At 41.2% G+C, this 6,755-nt stretch overlaps 1 protein-coding gene across 4 annotated transcripts in view; it reads left to right on the top strand.

Annotated features, from left to right (window-relative positions):
* The window catches only part of Ago3 (argonaute RISC catalytic component 3), a 77,386-nt gene that overhangs the window by 58,036 nt on the left and 12,595 nt on the right, over positions 1-6,755 (top strand). The window lies entirely within an intron of this gene.

Genomic DNA, 6,755 nt, shown 5'->3' with positions numbered 1-6,755 from the left:
GAGTTCAAGGCCAGCCTGGTCTACGAAGTGAGTGCCAGGACAGCCAGGGCTACACAGAGAAACCCTGTCTCGAAAAACCAAAAAAAAAAAAAAAAATGCATTTTTCTTTAGTGAGAGTTCAACTCATTGCTAGAGCATTGGCCTAAAGCTGTGCACAGACCTGGATTTGATCTCCAGCACTGCAACAACAGAAATACTGCAATTTTTTCCTTCTCCTGCTTAACATTGTTTTTAGAATTAGATAACCTAAAATTTTCAGATACTAAAATATATTTGTAGCATAGTATCAAATCATGTGTTAGCTGGGAAGTGATGGTGCACGCCTTTATTCCCGGAACTTGGGATGCAGAGGCAGGAGGATCTCTTGAGTTCGAGGCTAGCCTGGTGTACAGAATGCGTTCCAAGACAGTCGAGACTACACAAAGAAACCATGTCAAAACAAACAAAAAACAGAAAAACAACAACAACCAAAACACCTCACATAGTATTACTTTAAAGCAAAGCCTATAAGCTAAATGGTAAAAGGAGACTCTGAGAAATGACTCTTAGTACCTAAAGGAGACCTCCCAAGCAGAGCTTCAGAAGAGTCACATTATGAAATGTCGTCAGAGTAACTTGTGTGGCAGGAGGAGGTAGTGGGTTACAGCACAGATTGTGGAGCTATACTGTTGCTCAGAGTGCAGATACTGCAGGCTATACTGCCTGTGTGATGTGACTCAGTTAGGTAACTGCACACAGCTTTCCTTTCTTCACCTGTGAAGCTAGGATAATTTAATACCTAACCCTATATGATTGTATACACAGTAAAAGTTTTGTGAGATTAATAGAAGAAATCTAATTCCTTGAATCATGAAAAAATATTTAGGAAAATAATAACTTGCAAACCATTGAATGTAGTGAAATAATTTTATACTAGAAATGACAGAAGTGAGGGTAGGAAGATAGTTCAATTAGTTTAAAGTGCTTGCCTGATTTTGATCCCCAAGAACCCATATAAAAAGTCAGGCTCTGCAGCATGCGCCTATAGTCTCTGCACTGGAGACACAAAGAGGCATTTCTGGACTTGCTGTCCAGCCAGTCCAATGATGAGCTCTACATTCAATGAGAAACCCTGTCTGGTAAAACAAAATGGGGAGTGATTGGAGAGGACACTTCACATCCACTTCGGGCCCTCCACACTCAAGTGCACATCTGCACACACATGTGTATACACATATATGCATGAGCACCTCTACATACAGAGAGGGAGGGAGGGAGGGCGGCAAATGGGGGAGTTGGGTGGCAAAGCTCTGGACGGATGACTTGGTGGTTAAGAGCACTTCCAGAGGACCCAGTTTCAATTCTCAGCACCCACATTGCAGCTAACAGCTCTCTGTAACTCCAGTTCCAAGGGATCTAATGCCCTCTTCTAGTCTCCATGAGCATCAAGCATGCATGTGGTGCAAACACATCCATGCTGCTTAAATAACTCACCGATATAGAATAAAAATAATTTAAAAAAAAAAGAAACAAAAGAAGGGGTCTGAAGCTCAATAGGCAAATGCTTGGTTATGAGATGGTTCCTACCATCACAAGACCAAAAACAAAAATAAAAGAAATAACAAAGAAAAATTGTTACATTTGACCACACAAAAAATATTATATCACTAATATAGTAAATTTAAAATCAACAGAACACAGCAAACAGAAACAGTAAATACTAGCTTATCATTAAAAAAAAATTAACATATTGGTTCAACAAAGGAAACATTTTCTAGTCTTTTATTTTGTTTTAGTTAATTAACTTATGAGCCTTTTTAAAAGTCAGGGTTTCTAGCCCAGGCTGGCCGTAAACTCCCTGTGTTGCTGGAGATGACCTGGAGTTTCTGATCTTACTGCTTTCCCTCCTGAGTGCTGGCTCAGAAGAGGTGCACACTAGTGTGCTCAGGGGTTTGTATGATGCAGTGCTTCTTGCATGTTGGCAAGCAGTTTACTAAGTAAGCTATATCACCAACCCCTAAACATGTATTCTTAGTCTGCAATTCAGTATTTCAAATTCAAACTACCTATTCAAAGAAATTAATTTATCTTCTGGATATAGCTTGTGGTAAAGCACTCACCACCTAGCATGTATATCACTCCAGGTTCAGTCCCTAGCACTAAAAACAAAGCTATGCAGTATTCCTGATCATTAAAGAAATTTTAACTAGAGTTAAGTGTCTTGGTTAGGGTTTTACTGCTGTGGACAGATACCATGACCAATGCAAGTCTTAAAAAGGACATTTAGTTGGGGCTGACTTACAGGTTCGGAGGTTCAGTCTATTATCATCAAGGCAGGAGCATGGCAGCGTCCAGGCAGTCATGGTGCAGACAGAGCTGAGAGTTCTAAATCCTCATCTGAAGGCTGCTAGCAGAATACTGGCTTCCAGGCAGCTAGGATAAGGGTCTTAAAAGCCCACACCCACAGTGATATGCCTACTCCAACAGGCCCTGCCTACTTCAACAGGGCCAAAACTTCTAATAGTGCCACTCCATATGCTGAGCATATACAAACCATCACCATAAGTTAATTTTTATCAATAATAATAATACCTATTCTTGACAACAATTTGAATGAGTACGCACTCTTACATACTGTTGGTGGGAAGCAAATATCTTCCTAGCCTCTAAACTGTTTGTTTGTTTGTTTTTGCCTAGTTTATATTCATCTGCTTCTAATAGAAATGAAATAGCTTCTGATGAATGACAGGGAAGGCTGGCCTGTGGCCTTCTCACACATGTGCACACACCAACATGTAAACACATACACATGCACAAATTTTTTTTTTGTTTGTTTGTTTGTTTTTCGAGACAGGGTTTCTCTGTGTAGCTCTGGCTGTCCTGGAGCTCACTTTGTAGACCAGGCTGGCCTCGAACTCAGAAATCCGCCTGCCTCTGCCTCCCGAGTGCTGGGATTAAAGGCGTGCGCCACCATGCCCGGCTCACATGCACAAATTAAATAAATAAATATACTTGCTTAGAATAGCTTTAGATTTACAAATCAATTGAGCAAATAGTCTGGGGAGTTCCCCTATGTTATCTGCCCTTTGCACAGACTAACCTTTCTCCTTAATGTGTTTGATTTACTGAACCAAAGCATTCATACTGTAAACATTATTAATTATTAATGCATTGCCCACAGTTTACATTAAAGTCCACTGTTCATGTTGAACAGCATAGGTCTGGCAGCTAGGTCTCCACTATTACAGCACCATACAGAAGAGTTGCACTGTTGGGGGTTTTTGTTTTGTTTTTTTGTTGTTGTTGGTTTGGTTGGTTTGGTTTGGTTTGGTTTGGTTTTTTTGAGACAGGGTTTCTCTGTGTAGCCCTGGCTGTCCTGGAACTCACTCTGTAGACCAGGCTGGCCTCGAACTCAGAAATCCGCCTGCCTCTGCCTCCCAAGTGCTGGGATTAAAGGCGTGCGCCACCACTGCTTGGCATTTTCACTGTTCTTAAATTCCTCTGTTCATCATTCCCCTTCCTCCCTCAGTCCTTGAAGCCACTGATTTCTTTACTATTGCTATTAGTTTTCTTCTAAATTGTCACAAAGTGGAATCATTTTATATGTAGCCCTTTTCTCTCTCTCTCTCTCTCTGACTCTGTCTGTCTCTCTTCCTTCCTTCCTTCCTTCCTTCCTTCCTTTCTTTCTTTCTTTCTTTCTTTCTTTCTTTCTTTCTTTCTTTCTTTCTTTCTTTCTTCTTTCCTTTTTCATTTGTTTGTTTGTTTTGTTTATTTTTCAAGACAAGGTTTTCTCTTTACAACCCTGGCTGACCTAGAAGTTGTTCTGTAGACCAGGCTGGCCTCAAACTCAGAGATCCTCTTGTCTCTGCCTCCTGTGTGCTGGGATTAAAGGTGCGATCCACCCCTGCCAACCCATCTCTGTTGTTGAGGTATACTGCTGTCTGCCTGCTATGTAGTCTTTCTAATAGACTTCTTTCACTTAGCAATGTACATTCAAGGTTCCTCCACATTTTCTCTAAGGACTGATAGGTCACTTAGTTCTTGAATTTATATATCCTCATATGATTATACTACTGCTTTTTTGCAAATTGAAAAATGTCTTGCTTGTTTCTAGACCAGTAGAAAAGAATGTAAAAACAAGAATGGAAATGTCCCTAGTACAAGTCTGATGGTGTCACTATATGTATCTAGAGCCTCTGTGCAGAATGTAACCTTCTGGTTGTTTAAGTAATTCTGATGTCTGTAACCAAAAGGAGAAGGTGACAAAAAGACCGTGTCAGAAGTCAGCAGAAGTCCTAGTTCTGCTTCAGCAGTGACCCCCTGCCCCAGTCTGAGAAGCTCTTGCGGTGTTGCTTCTGTTGTAATCTCCCTTTATTTTCAGGTCCCACAAGGACCCCATTCCCTCTCTTCCTCCTACCTGTGTTGCTTGTCGTACTCCACTTCCCATGCTTCACCAAGAGGAAATGCAAACTATTCACTTGAATTTTAACAAAAGCTTTTTCTTACCTCCCTGACAAAAATCAAATTTTTTCTTAGTATCTTATATAAAACCTTTAATTTTGCTTTCATTTTTGTATTGTTCAATTTTATCAAGTAGAAAGTAAACAGAGGCAGGAGCAGTATCTGTTGACTAAAATATACCATACTTTTTATAATACTAGTATTAGATTCTAGCTGTTCATTGACATTTTTGTTAAGGTATGGCAAGATGGCTCAATGAGTAAAGGTATTGCCTCCAAGCCTAATGGCTTGAGTTTGATCCCAGAAACACAAATGGTGGAAGTAAAACCCAATTCCTGCAAGTTGTCCTCTGACTGTCACACGTGCACGTGGCATTCATATACACATACACACACACACACACCAAATTAATAAATACAGTGATTTTTGAATTTTCTGTCTGTCATTGGCTATAAAGATTTTATATGTATATATACACACACATACTTACATACCACTCAATCTCCCTCTGAATCCTGGATTTTACTTATAGAAATGAACCCTGAAGATAAAATGAAGTAAAACAATAAAGGTTAATTCATAGCATTGTTTGAAATACCAAAGACCTGCAGTGGGCATAGTGGTGCATGGCTTTAATACCAGCACTCAGGAGGTAGAGCCAGCTGGGTCTCTGAATTTGAGGCCAGCCTGATCTACAAAGTGAGTTTCAGGACAGCCAGAGCTACCCAGAGAAATCTTGTCTCAATCAATAACAAAAATCTGAAGCCATCTATGGTCATTTGAGTAGGAATGGCTCCATACACTCATGTGTTTGAATCTTTAGTCATCAAGGAGTGGCGCTGCTTGAAAAGGATTAGACATGTCGCCTTTTTGGAGTAGTGTGTCTTGTTGAAGGAAGTTTGTCACTGGGGTGGTCTTTAAGGTTTCAAAAGCTCAGGATAAGCCCAGTGACTTTATTCTTCCTGCTGCCTGTGGATCTAGATATTAAACTCAGTTAATGTCTGCCTGCATGCCACCTTGCTCCTCACTGTGATAACAGTGGACTAAACCTCTGAAACTGTAAGCAAGCCCCAATTAAATGTTTTCTTTTATAAGAGATGCTGTGGTCGTGGTGTCTTCACAGTAATAAAACGCTAACTAAGACAGAAGTTGGTACCAGGGAGCAGAGTACTGCTATGACAGTCCTGAGTGTGCTGCTTGTTGATGGAGTGTGGACGTTGGGGTTTTGGATTAGGAAAGCAGTTGAATGTTTCAAGTGGAACTTAATAAGCTGTGGTGGTTTGCTTAGGTGTGCCCTCCATATAGACTCATGTATTTGAATGCTTGGCCCATAGGGAGTGGCACTATAGGAAGTGTGGCCTTGTTGGAGTAGGTGTAGTATTATTAGAGGAAGTGTGTCACTGTAGGAATGGGCTTTGAGATCTCCTATGCATAAGCTATGCCCAGTGTGGCATACAGTCTCCTTCTGCTGCCTGTGGATCAAGATGTACAACTCCTGACTCCTCCAGCACCATGTCTTGCCTGAATCCTGCCATGCTTCCCACCATGATAATAAAAGACTAAATTTCTGAAACTGGAAGCCAGTCTCAGTTAATTGTTTGCCCTTATAAAAGCTGCCTTGGAGATGGTGTCTTTTCATAGCAATGAAACCATTCTTGTGGTATATTGGCCAAGAATGTGGCTGCATTTTGCCCTTACCCCCTCCCCCCGCCCAAAAAAAGCTGCCCAAGACTAAATGAAGAGAGTTGGATTAATGGCATTGACAGGAGGAGATTTCAAGACAGCCTAGTATTGACTGTGTTGTGTGGTTATTAGTGGTCATTCTTATGTAGATTGAGTAAGCTGAGCAAGGAAAAATGCTTGTACAGATTGAGGAAAAGGGAGCCACAGAATGTGGATGTTGGGGCGCCTAGTGCTCAGAGAGATAAAAGGTTTAAAGAAAAGCCTGATGCTAAATGGAATAAAGGGAATGGTAACCTCAGGGCAAGACCCCACTCAGATAAATTTCCAACTTGTGAAAAGGAATTAAAGAAAAGCTTAAGCAACAAAGAAAACCACTAAAACCAGAAAGCTGATGAAAATGTATTTGAATGAGACCACCAAGTTCAGCCCCAGCAAGCATCAGAACTTGGCAGCTTTGGCCACATGGTTCTGGCTTTCGAGTCAAGAATACAAAAAAGGAGCCAGGCGTGGTGGCCCACACCTTTAATCCCAGCACTCGCGAGGCAGAGGCAGGCGGATTTCTGAGTTCGAGGCCAGCCTGGTCTACAAAGTGAGTTCCAGGACAGCCAGGGCTACACAGAGAAACCCTGTCT

This window comes from Mus caroli, chromosome 4 (assembly GCF_900094665.2).
Source record: "Mus caroli chromosome 4, CAROLI_EIJ_v1.1, whole genome shotgun sequence".
Taxonomy (NCBI): Eukaryota; Metazoa; Chordata; class Mammalia; order Rodentia; family Muridae; genus Mus; species Mus caroli.
This window is presented reverse-complemented; position numbering and strand designations above follow the sequence as displayed.